This window comes from Dermacentor variabilis, chromosome 1, assembly GCF_050947875.1.
Source record: "Dermacentor variabilis isolate Ectoservices chromosome 1, ASM5094787v1, whole genome shotgun sequence".
Lineage (NCBI taxonomy): Eukaryota > Metazoa > Arthropoda > Arachnida > Ixodida > Ixodidae > Dermacentor > Dermacentor variabilis.
Genome location: NC_134568.1, coordinates 70,917,602 through 70,931,101, shown reverse-complemented (window position 1 = coordinate 70,931,101; position 13,500 = coordinate 70,917,602). Strand labels below are relative to the sequence as shown.

At 47.5% G+C, this 13,500-nt stretch overlaps 1 non-coding gene across 1 annotated transcript; it reads right to left on the bottom strand.

Moving 5' to 3' along the window:
* Positions 1–8,579: 8,579 nt before the first annotated feature.
* TRNAT-CGU (transfer RNA threonine (anticodon CGU)) lies at positions 8,580–8,652 on the bottom strand. Its single transcript has one exon. It is a non-coding gene; the product is annotated as a tRNA-Thr (tRNA).
* Positions 8,653–13,500: the final 4,848 nt, after the last annotated feature.

Here is a 13,500-nt window from a genome sequence, read left to right as displayed (position 1 = left end):
GTAGATCAGTACTCGCACATAACATCCACGCTAAAGGCCTTACTCGCGTTATTAAAGTTCCTGCGGTCTGCGGGGCTTCACGATAGACTGTAAGAACGCCGCCCCCTACAACGATCTGTAGTGTACGCGGTTTGGTCGTGCTCGTCTCTATTTCTTTCTATCTCCCCTTCCGCTCTCTTTCTCTTTTTATCCCCCTTCCCCCGTGCAGGGTAGCCAACCGGAACTGCCTCTGGTTAACCTCCTTGCCTTTCTATGCATTCTTTCTCTCTCTCTCTCTCTCCTTTGCCCTTCGTTCTTAACGCGAGTCATGTCATGTCTTATGAAGATGACGATGCCGCTGCCACTGATCATAATCATGTTGGTGTGATCTCTTCTGTTGCTGTGTTGCCACGTTCCAAAGTCAAGGAGAATGAGGTATTGGGTGTCGCCTCCGCGTCCTTGTATTCGGGGTACGTCTTGTACAGAATTGGATATGGCGCACTGTAACCAAAAACCTTTTCATCATGACGTCTCGGTTTAGACTCATCATGGCAAAAAAAGAATCTCAAACTCTGACAATCGAAACAAGTGCGAACATGACCAACTCAAGCAAACCAAACAAGCACGAGCGAGAGCTGACGTGAGCACACGATAGTAGGAATTTAGTCCTGCTGAGGCCAGATATGAGTACGCATCGAGTGGTCCGGTGGGTCTGCATGAGACCAGCTTCCAGCGCGCACGTCACTGAAGGGGCCGCTTTCATTGATCTCCGCCTTTCGCGGCTCGCGCCTTTCATTTGCCGGTCCGCGTTCGCTTTTTCATCCTTCGCTGTTGTGCTCATTGACTCGGTTACGCCGAGGCCGACGCCGACGCTCGCCGCAGGAACGGGGACATAAGAGCTGCTCTCTAAAAACTCAACACAACAAAGCGCAGGTTGACAAAGTGAAATGCCAAATCGTTCGCTAACAAATTTTACGTTAAATGAGAGATAGAAAGAGAACCGTATATATTCAAAGTGACAATAACAGCCCAAAATATCCATAATAATACCGGTTGAGTAGGCGGCTCTGCATATCCTAATCTTCTGTCTGCCGTAGCTTATAATGACTTCCCCTACGAGCAGGCTAAGCAAAATGACATGAAAACCAAGTCAGAGGGACAGCAGAATTCGCAAAATTCTACAGCGGAAACAGGGTAAAGCCGACGACGCAGAAACTGCACAAGTGATTTTAATGGAGGCAATGTCAGACTTGTCGCTCACAATTCTTGAAAGGCGGCTTTTAGTTTGGCGCTGTCAAGGTGATAGCACTGACTCTTGATAGTGCATGGGGAAGGAAAAAGGAGGGTCAGTATTTATTTGCTTACGATATCGCTTGACGGGCGGGATCAAACGTCGTTTCACCGGCGTGTTACAAGGCAAAAATCGACAATGTCTGCTGGCCCATATCCCCAACCACCCTTGTCGTTTCCTGAAGTATGATTTCATTACGTTGGTTAAGACACGTAGACCTACCGTGAGGTCAAATTACCTTTGCAAGAGACTTCCATTGGACTGTAATGGAGCCACACACTGTGTTCTTATGCAGCACTCTGGAGAAGGTAAACATAGAAACTGACTATGGAATTGACTGCGGTGTGGACATCGCAGCCGATAAGATGATGTCAACAAGAATGTGCCTCTCATCACGACCGCGTACCAGAGAGTAACAAACTTTTATCGGAAGTCCGCATTATCTTCCAATTGCAGTTTCACGATCAGGAATTATAATATCAAATGCTAAGAGCTTTTATCTAGACTGAGACAAAAACTTAGTGAGGCCACGCGATTTGACTATCAGGCAAAGTTATCTTGCCTATTCAGGATTCACCCACTTTTGTACTTCAGAGTATACCAAGGCACTGATCGAACATTTGACCCACTCATACATCGATCCCACCTGGACGCGGCCTACGATGCCACGTCCAGGCGCAGTCGATGTATGGGTGATGTATGAATGATGCATGAGCAATGTATGAGTCAACATCTTCTTGAATCAATAAGATGTCCGCTGTTTGCACCCACTGTAACACCACGGCTGCGTCTTTAGGACATGTGCTCATCGATTGTCCACAATGCTAGCAGCAGTGAGAATCCATGAGCAGCCACTAACAGCAGTGGGAGTTCATGCGCACTGACAGGTACTTGTATAGCGCAACAAAACAGAGACACAAGAAGAAGAAACGAGGACGAAGAGAAGCGTTTCTTCTTCTTGTGTCTTTGTTTTGTTGCGCTATACAGATACCTTTTAACGATGACCGACCAACAAGCCCATATCGTCACCCTCGTCCATGCGCAGTCGCTTGAACTGCAGCTAGATAGGCATGTTGCATCTGTGGACAAGGCTCTTGGTTACCGCTCGTGCCAAATCAAACGAAGACACGCTATCGCAGCTCTTTGTGACTTGCTGATAGAAAATTATCTTACGCAGTCTCGTTTGAAGATGATCCATTGTGAGTCCGCTCGGTATCTGACTTCGTAGAAGCTTATGTGAACTTGCACTAATTTTGTATGTATGTGCTTTACTGTTCGCTGTGTGCAAGGTTATTTTTTGATACCGTGATTCTACGGATAATGGCTGTTCTGGTAACGCCTGCTGTGACTGGACATTCGCATGCCGCTGACACAGCGCGCTCTGACTATGCGTATTGCACAGAGCCTCTCGCCCAGACGACGTTAGCCAAGCCGTTGTAAAGAACTGGTACAATATACGAGTTTCAGACGTACGGTGTTCGATCATCAGCCCTCCTGCGCCACTAGGGTAACTTTTTGTGTACTAATTACCTGGGTAATTAGAGAAGATTAATTATTTAGCTTTAGAAAGATTACTAAAGGCGTGATTTCTGATGGGAAAGCTACTATTGTGTCTCAAAAGATTAGTCAGTCGTTCTCAGCGCCTTATGCCATGCGTGAGTATTTTTTCAGCGCTTTAGTCGTAGTTGCGTGAAATACGAAAAATGCCGCATGATTACGCGTCTACGCACCGCTACACCAGCGGCCCCAGAAGTGATTCGAAGGAACTAACTCCGCTCATAGCTTGGCTCGGCAACCGCGCCTGGAAGCAACAAGCTGTGCGTGTTGCAAGTGTCCGCGTTGCCAGCTTAACCTGATTCCTCGTCTGCGTGTGCATGTTGGCGCCTGTTACAGGCGGGCGGTGAAAAGCGAGTGGACGACTTTAAAGAAAGAAAGGCGTTTCACAAGAGGTGGCGCAAAATGTTCGTTAGCGGGCGATGCAACGATAACGCTACGCTGCAGAGCGCGCCACCAGCTGGCATTTTAGAACAGTACAGAACTAAGGAGAACGCTAGAAAAAATGTATACCGTTGCGGCGCCAGCTAGGCGTAGAAGTTCACGAAGTAAAAGTAAACCAAATGCACGCCAAATGTCAACTTATTCCAATGTTTTATCCCTATTACCAGCAGGAACCCTTCAAGGTGGTCTGCGGGGGCACCGATATTGCTTTTCCCCGAATGATGATGATTACCATGCATGTTGTGGCGACCTCTATATTAAATAATAAGTACAAGTACACATCACAGGTGTGCCTTCGGGGGAAGCACGCGTGGCTTGCCGCACGCGCTGCCAAATCCTGGAGGCCAATGTATGGCTAGTGCAATCTCTCGTTAATCCTGCAGCGCCAAAAATTGAGAACGGATCGCAGTAACAGCGCCCAACTGACACGAATACATTGCGTCCGAAGCGTCATAACAGACATCTGAAGCAAATGCAACCACCTGTTTGGAATGAGTGGGCCAAGCACTACAGGACAACGACTTTGTAGATCCGAAGCGGGCGGCCTCCCCTGCGATGGTCGCCATGATCCTCAGCGTATGTGTCCTTAGGTGCGGCGCTACGGGTGACGTGAGAGGGGGGGGGGGAAGCTTCATCCGGCAAAAGCGCACGCGTGCGTGTATGAACAATTCAATGTAAAAAGTAACATTTGAGGAACCTTCCTAAATGAAGCCGTAAGCTTGAGACTTATATCACACGTGCCTTTGAATCCAGACGCGTGGAATCCTTTCCTTGACTAAAAAGAAAAGAAAAAAAAAGATTCTTCCCGTATAAGGCCGGATGAAGGCCGCTTTCAAAGTACACTATCTTTCTCTATCCACTCACAATTCTGGGGTTTTACGTGACAAAACCACGACTTGATAACCAGGCACGCCGTAGTGGAGGACACCAGATTAATTTGGGCCACCAGAGGATCTTTAACGTTCCCCCAATTCGCGGGACACGGTTGTTTTTGCTTTTCGCCCCCATCGAAATGTGGCCGCCGCGGCCGCGATTTGATCGCGCGACCTCGCGCTTAGCAGCGCAACACCATAGCCGCTGAGTCACCGCGGTGGGTGCCGTCTGTCCATACTTCGAGGTAAGGAGGTATGAAGGACTCCTCTCATGAGGATATGGAAAATGGTCCAAGGAAATGAAGGCTTTGGAATTTGGTCCATAGGCTTGCTTTCTCTCTCTCTATAAAATAATGGAGGGCAAGGTAGTCAATTATGCTGGAGGAACTGCTGTTTACCATTATAATCTACAATTTCGATAGTTGTAGTCTCCCGAAATAGCGCGTTTACTTCGTTTTTGCAGATGGAATAGGAGTAAAATTACTCGTTAGATGGTTAATAGAATGCCTGCAATTCAAATTAAATGCGCGACCAGCCGTTACTACCTCGGACAGGGCTGCCGATGCTGCCTTTGTTCCTAGAGCATAGGGATGCCATGCGTAAGGACTTCGGAGCTAAGGTATTCAGCCTGAATGTACGAACAGATTTGTGCATCGACACCGTGGCAAGAACAAAAACAATGCATGTTTACAGATCCAGTTGGCACGAATATTTATCAGCATAGATATCTTGTAGTGAAGCAGTCCTCAATTATTCCACTGGTAAAGACGGAATCACTCCGTGCGCAACCCATAAAGTTTCGGACAGCTTTGCAAGTCCGAGTCTTCGAAACGCAGGAGCGTGACAGTATGACAATAAACGATACCTTATATAACATTAAAGAGATCATTTTGGCAATAATATTGTTAAAAGCCAGGAATCGTGGAAACAAACAAGCAGCCAATTCTTCGTGTGATCTTTGCTAACTTTCTTTTATTTTTCTTTGTGTAGCGGTGGACTTGTGGCTCTTTCGCTGCACGTGGCGCCCTGATAATGACGTTCACCGCATGTCGAGCCGTGTGGACGTCTTTCAAGTGGGCTGGGGTCGAGAAAGGTATACCCGTCCCCTGACTGCAGATGGCGGAAGGTCGACTGCTCAGTGCCCAGAGCGATTTCCTCCTAGTATGGGAAGCCTTTCAATAAACGTCTCTTGAGTAGCCTCCTCGGAAGGAACACCGCCCCGAGCAAATTCGCGGTGTTTACCCGCTCGGTGTTTTCCTTTCATCTGCCGCCGCACGGAAGCAGGAAGCCAAGCAGGATAAGCTGCAGCCTTCCAAGAACAAGGAGGCGCCACCCACTCGCTGACTTGTGAGCTGGTGGAAAACATGGTTCCCCGTTCTTCATATACCGGAACCTTCGGCGGAATTTCCGAGGAGGGTGAACATGCGTCACAACAGTCCGCTTTAGTACACGTACAGGAATTCCAACGACATGCATGACCCAGCTTGATTCAACTGATTCGGCTTATAAACGAGCTTGCTTAGCCTTGCGAGCGCAACAAACAAACAAACAAACAAACAAACAAATAAAAAATAAATAAATTTGAGCGCACCTCTACACGTGTTTTCATTTCGAGACATATTGGCTGGCGCGGACAATCTGTCTCGTGCGGCACGTTCCAAACGGAAAGAAGTGTTGCTAGGCTTCCGCGCTAATTGGGAGATCGCGAGAGGCAGCATTTTGGTGACACGTGGGTGCCATTCACAGCAGCCGCCGCAGACAGACCTCTGCTCATGCAGCGCTTTTTTTCTATATATGTATGGTATCGGTGGCGTCATCGGTGAACAGACGACGCGCACTTTTCTGGCGCCATCTTGTGGCTATCATCGCCGCAGACCCCGTCTTGCGCGGCACTACGCTGTTCTTCTCACGCTTTCGCCATATTCTCGATCGTGCGCTTTCCGCTTCATGGTTCCGCTCCACCTTTGTCCTCTGCTTTCCTCCTTGCGCTCTCTTCGCTTTCGCCGTCTTTCATACCCCGCTTCGCTCCGTGTTCACTCTTTCATTTTTCGCTGTGCGCGTTCGCTCGGTTACGAGTGACGCCGACACCGACGCTCACCGCAGGAAAGGGCGCCTAAGAGCTGCTTTCTAAAAAGTCGAAGCCCGAAGGACAAATCTATGAATGTGATAGCAAGCAAATAATGCACGAATTAACACTTGTAATTTTATGTACAGTCAATAACTGCAGAAAACATTAAGAACGTGGTGTCACGCGCCCTAAGAAACGCATGAAAAAGTTCAGTCGATGACCGCGAGCTATCGCCGTCATAACGCTGGCACGATCCGGAGCGCCGGCAGTGTGGGGCGCGCGTGCTCTTCCCAAAGCAAACATCCCGCGCTACCGGCTGCTCGCTTCACCACTTCAGCTGTGGTGAGTCTCCAAATCTCACCACATTACGTGACCTCCAACACACCGCACGCGAGCCAAGCGGAGTCGGCGGATCAGCCCGCGCATGTGCCTCGCATTCGGAACAGTGCGGCGGCGACGAAAACGCGCCTCCGAGTGTCCGTATGATTGCAATCGCGATAAAAACAGCAAACTTCAATGATTCCTTCTGCTCTGAAGTCATTGACTGCGACAGCAGCATCTTCCTACAGGAGAGACGATTTTCTCTGCTTGTTTGCTTGCTTCAATTAAACAATGGCGCTCGCGCACTAAAGGGGACTGGCCATCTTTCCAGGGGTTATAGAGTAGTGAGGGAGGGAGGGGGGGGGAGGCTGCTTGCAGTTGATGAATAACGTAGTAACTTGATGTAAGTATGCCTAGCGTGTACGGTAACGCCACATCGCTTCACGAGTTGATATGTTAAAGGCTTCTCGCTTCTAGTTTTTGAAGCCCCGGCTGGGGCTTATCCAAATCGGAAGCTATAACTTCTTCGGCAAGTGATGTCCCGAAGCCAAATGACGCAACGCCACCCACGAGATTTCCGCAAAAGCATGAGCTTTCTGCCTCTACATTTTCAGTGATATTGTATCGAGAACTTGGCCACAATTAATCGTGTGAGCCACTTCGTAGATGTAATTGCGGCGCCATCGTTGCGGATGTAGTTGTTGGGAGCGACGCCGTCAGTGCTTCCGGCGTTGTTTTCCGCCAACCGCGTGATTCTTGGCGCGTCCTCCGTTCTGGGTACGTGGCAGAATGGAGGATCACGTCACGTTGTTATAAAATACGTCTTCCGTAAGCGCGCTTCAGCTATAAGAAATGCGGCATATTTGAATCTTCTCCGGCGAGTAGTCAGGTGCAGTAAGTGGATACAGCTATGGCATCTTATTCAAGTAAGTCTTTACGCTTGTTGGTGCTCTGCTTCAGAGTAAGCAGCTACGTGCCTTTTATATACCGCGCTGAGGGGCAAGAATAAAGGGTCCGAAAGGATCAATTCTTTATTGGTCACACTCATACGAGAGAGAGAGAGAGAGAGAGAGAGAGAGAGAGGGAAAACAAGGATAGGAAAGGCAGGGTGGTCAACAAGAAGAGCATCCGGTTTGCTACCCTACACTGGGGGCGGGGGAAAGGGGAATAGAAAGAGGAAGAACGAAGCGACAGATAATGAAGCCAGAGGCTGTGAAAGTTAATTGGTACATCCAATTGCAGTGTAGAAATAATCAGGTAAAGGAAAAAGGAAAGTCGATGTAAATATCAATTGCTGCAGGTGGGGACCGAACCCACATGTGTTCTGCTGTGCTATGCAATGGTAGCTAGGGGAGAGATCGAGGTGAACACTACCTTGGGTACTCCATTTCTTTTTATGTTAGGCAGCAGATAATATGGGAATAAATGGTAACACTAAAATAAATAAATAATTAAAAAGATGAATTAAATATAGTAATGATAACAACTTCCACCGCGCTACGCGTGCGGTGATTTACCGATTAAGCTGCCGGGGCGGTCATCCTCTCACGCACTTTCTTGGGTGTACATGTACGAGATTAACCCTGGGAGTATTAGCCACCCCCGATTCCCCACATATATGTTCAGCATTACGACTTATATGTGAGCGTGCGAATGACCAGGTAAATTGGGAGCTTTTGTACTGGCTATTTTAGCCTGTGCAGTGCATCCATTATTTTTGTGCGGCAGCGTTGCCATTCACTTATTGAAACGCGCGCCTGCCGGGTGTACTTCGTTTCTCTTACGTTTTTCTTCCTGCTTCCTGCTCCTCTCTTTAAAAATGGGAAATCTGAGGCCCCGAAAATACGTTTTGTTTTCAGCCTCTTCTCAGCAACCAACACCAAACAGAGCAACACAAGACGGCGTTTTTTTGTATGTCATCTCGCTACGGTCTTATTATGAGAAGCCAACAAAGACACCAAGGAAGACATGTGGGAAATTACTTGTACTTACTAATTGAAATAAAAAGACAGATAAATTGATGGCCATGGAACTGGATGAAGAACCAACTTGCCGCAGGTGGGGAACGATCCCACGTCTCCGCATTACGCGTGCGATGCTCTAACCAATTGAGCTACCGCGGCGCGGTCTCCCCATCCACTTTCTTGGGTATTTGTGTGTTACTACTAGAACTAACCTTGGGAGTGTTAGCTAGTGCCACCACTGACAAACATTGGCAGCGGATGTGGAACATCCGCTCTGCCGCAGGCGTCACGAGTATGTGGTCTTTCTGGGTGAAGGCGACTGGTCAATAAACCAGCAACCTGCTACCTGAAGGCATCAATGTTGCCGGATTCGAGACCCTCGTTATGTAATAAGAACGAGAAGAAAGGGAGTTAACCGAGGGGCCCGATTTTTATTAATCATATCACGAGAAGCCAACAAACAAAGACACCAAGTAAAACATAGGGGAAATTGCTTGTGCTTACTAATTGAACTAAAGAAATGATAAATTAATGGCAATGAAAGTGGACGAAAAAACAACTTGCCTCAGGTAGGGAACGATCCCACGTCTTCGCTTTACGCATGAGGAAAGTATAAATAAACTATACGTGACCGAACCTTACAAAAGGAAAAGAAACGCGTCATGAAATGACACATGAAGAAAAGATCGTCAAAAGCGCAATATTTCTAGAATCGTTTAGGGCATAGGTACTCCTTTTGCAAAGCATAATTAAATGACTTCAAAAGAAATCGTCGAGTTTATAGCGCAGAGTGCGAATTCACAGCCATTGTCAGCTACGCTCGTGCGGCAAGACTTGCGAGCCAGGAAGCAACACCCGCTCCCCAAGAAAAGAAAAAAAAAACAAAAGACGTTGAATTGCACCTCCTTGTGTGCAATTATCACGGGTAAGCCGAGATTTAGCAATGACGAGTGCCGCGAGGAACATCCCTCGGGGAAATACGTTTCGATCTCGACATAACAGAAACAGCGGCAGAATAGGAGAAAAGCAACCAATACGGGAGGTACACGAAGCAGCCCGCTGACATAAGACAAATACCGGCTAATGTTGACAAAAACGACATCGAAGATTGCGCACATGTTGTCTTTGCAAGGTGCGCAAACTAATCTGTCAACCTTCCCATGCCCCGCATAACTTGTTTCGCTAAACTCAAGCAAGCGTTATTCGCGGAATGTTCGCGCTTGCCATGTTTACGCACTTTCGCACGCACAAGAATTCTTGATACGGTGACTTTCTTTTTTGTCGTTTCTCTAGAAGAAGAAGAAGCAACGCAACCGAGTAACATTCTTTCAGTCATATTAACAGCAACGAACTTCGCGGGTAAATTATGTTTGTTCATACCGCAATATGTAATTGCGGTGTCGGTTTAACTTTTATTGGCGGTTTACTTCGATCCCACCATTGCAGTGACAGCGGCCTATGTATTCAATCAAAAAAGACTTTGTAATCAGCAGTTGTTATCGAACAAAAGTTTGTGCGAGGCGTACATGAAACGCTGACACAGCAAAAGTTGACGTCACGTTATTACATTACCGCCAAGGCCTTTAATGAAGTACGGCCAGTTGTGGGCACAGCGGGACTGGCCCCAAGTCGGTGTTCTCCGCTGCGTGATTTATAACGGTGCACTCAACCGGACTTGTGCGACTATGCTCAATTGAAGACGTGTTATTAGGAGACGTATACATACCAGTGGCGTCAAACGTTTCAGCGCGCAGCTCCCATCTGCTTAAAATATCAATTGCGCCAAAGCCTGGGCAATCGGCTTGGAATCCAGAATTTCACCCTTGCAACCAGCAGTGTGTTGTACTAGGTGCGGTCAGCCCCCCCCCCCCCCCCCCCTTCAGACCGGTTTATTGTTAAAGAAAATTGAAGACTAAACAGCGCTGTGAACCAGTACACGCAAACGTTTGGCACCAAACGCACATATAGTGTACGGGAATACTGAAATATAGTTACGGCACAGAATATATATATATATATATATATATATATATATATATATATATATATATATATATATATATTTTTTTTTTTTTTTTTTCATTTCTCATCTTCATCTTGCTTGTACGCATCTTCCCTTGCATGTATTGACATTGTCTTGAGGACGCAATGCAGGTATACGTTGTTAAAATTTCAGCTATTTCTAAACTGATTCTGCGTTTTGTCAGCGAAAAGGCGGTAAAGTAGCGTGGCATATGGTAAGCAAATAGAATAGACGATATTCCCAGATCAACGTAAAAGCTAGGTTCAACGTAGGTTTTAGCTAGATCATACTGCCAACATAGCCAGATCAAAGGCAAGCAACGTGTGAAAGTTAAGGCAACGCACCTTCTGCAGCCGCAAGCCGAATTGTTTTTTTAGAACAGCCCACAACCAGCACGTCGAGTTTTATTCTGTTTTTGGCTGTTCTCACGACAACTTGAGGGAAAAAGCGCTCCGTTTCGGCACTTCCAATTGGAAGCAGAGAAAATCTTCAGGGCGACCTTTGCAAAACGGAGAAAAGGGAATGCGCCAGGAATATCTCCGTACGCGGTTGCCCGCATCAAAAGCTCGAACAGGCTGTATGGTCTAACTCAGCTCTCCGATGTAGCAAAAAATAAGAAATAACACCAAACTTCCGTGACCATTGACCGCCTTTTCCTCTTACTATTATACGCTGATATTAAGCACTGTTTTCACCCACACTGAGAAATAAACACTGCATATAAAGGGATTCTCAGCAGGCTTGTAAATTTCGGGTAAGTAAGCCCGGAGCATAAATAGGTTATGCTGTGCTGATTGTGCCTGCAAAATAATAAAGCTATATGTACGCCGCAAAAAAAGAGCTAAAAATTCGAACATCAGCCCGTAATTGCAGCCAGCGTCTTCGCCAGAAGATAAACAACGTCACAAGTCTCCCTTCCTCGTCCCGGCGGCCGCATGCAACGCCAGGGGCCAGGAAGCGGCGCAGCTCACAAATAGTCAGCAACAACGCGACGAACATGGACTTCCCGTAAAACGCAGAGCGGCGCAACGCCGCGTCAGGAAATACGTCGCACTGCAATAATTAAAAGTAGAAAGAACGACGACGGGACATGAGACAGGGCTCGTAACACGTGAACGCTCTGAAGAAAGACGAGAAGGCAGTGAATGGAAATCACTTACGGACGCCGGTCGAGGCAACGGGCACGAGTCTCTGCTCGCTAGAGGGTAGCCCGCCTCGTCACATTGCCGGCTATAGCAAACATTTCATTTGCTTCTAATTTTTTTTCAAGGATTTTAGCGGTAAGACGTGCCCTGGGGTGGTGCTTTGTAACTTCCACCGCGTAACAAATACTTGCCATGGGGCCCGGTGAGGGGCCATTCCATACTGGATGTGATAGGAAGTATTTGGTTAGGCAGGCAAAATAAAGATTACCCGCGCAACGCCCACGCTCGTCGCTATACACACGTACAATACTCGGAGACATGAGAATGCTGCCACGGCGTCAGACGCTGTAGTTACTTATAGTCGTGTGTGCACACTAACGTGGTTGTGGTCCCACGGTTAGAAAGTGAGTGCTCCCCGTCGTGGTGCTCACGAACATGCCGCCAACGCAGAGCCGGCAGAGCGCGTGTGTGGAGATGAGGCGAACACAAGCGCACACCAATGATCCTTGTAATGATCGGTTGGATTTCTTGCTGGCCCGCTAAGTAGCAGTGATCCGTTTATAGACACTGTGGCGTATGTCGTTTCCTAATTTTGCCTCTGTAGCAATAAATATTGACACTCTAGTACTGCCTTGTGCAAACAACTACATTAAGCCTGCATTCCAACTGCGTAAAGGTTCACGCCGGTGCTCTTCCTCATCAGAAAAAAAAAAAGAAATAACTTATTGTGCTCGAAGGCTAAAGAAAAGGTTCATGTCAACCTGTCCATAAACCTCTTAGCAAAGTTTAATTCCGCCTATGAGCGGGCCACAGTGAAACATTGACATAGCGGTTGTTCAATGTCTTTGTGTCGGTGTATGCACGCATGTCCGATCTTATACTGAAGTCGCAGGCTATGAGTGAGCAGATGTCGTCGTCAACGATAAAATCCTTAGTGCACTTGTCAAGTCTATGAGAAACGTGGAGTTAGCACGTCGGATCACTACGAACCACTCGCCGACTCACGGAGTAAAGGTCTCTGTAACGAGTGAGTAGCGTGCACAATGCTTGAGGAGAAAGGTGAAATCTGCTGCACTCTCGAAGCACGAGGAATTTGTACGTTCGGCTTTACAAATATCCCTCTTGGGTGGTGCCGCCTGATCTGATGCTGCCTATATTGCTGTAGTATTCTGGCATCTACTCGACGTACACTCGTGCCAAGGGTTCCGATACACTTGGTAAAGGGTTTGTAACTGGGGCCAAACATTATAACACGACAATTGCGTTTTATTTTTATTTTTTTTGCCGAATATCAGATCCCCAATATGAGTACCACTTATAGAATGAGGACAACTGTCGTGAGCTGTTGACATCTAAACGATGCACAATCTCCAAGACCTAGCACACTCGCTATGAAAACGGATTCTTGAAAATCGGTATACGTCCGTGGCGTTGGATGACCGCACCAATGCAGTTAATCTCATATGTAAGCCGGAGTATGATGGATTGGGCATTTTCGGCCACTTGCTGTGCGTGGTGGCTGAGGCTTAAAAAATACATAAACGAAGAGGGAAGTGCTGGGACGTTAACCAAGGACGTGCCCGGTTGGCTACGCAACGCTTGGGGAAGGAGAAACCCCCTTGCTGACGTATGGCATGCTACACTGCCGGCATCTAAACTGCCCTTGTTGCCCTCGATATTGGCCATTTACTCTAACTGCACGCAGAAAAAGAAATTTTAGTTATCGACCGTGTACCGCGCAGCAAGGTATACCTGATCGGCCTCAACGTTTCTGACCCCCTTCCGCCGTACACCCTTCGCAGGCGTTTGTGTCTGGCTGGCAGCATGCGAACGCTCTCT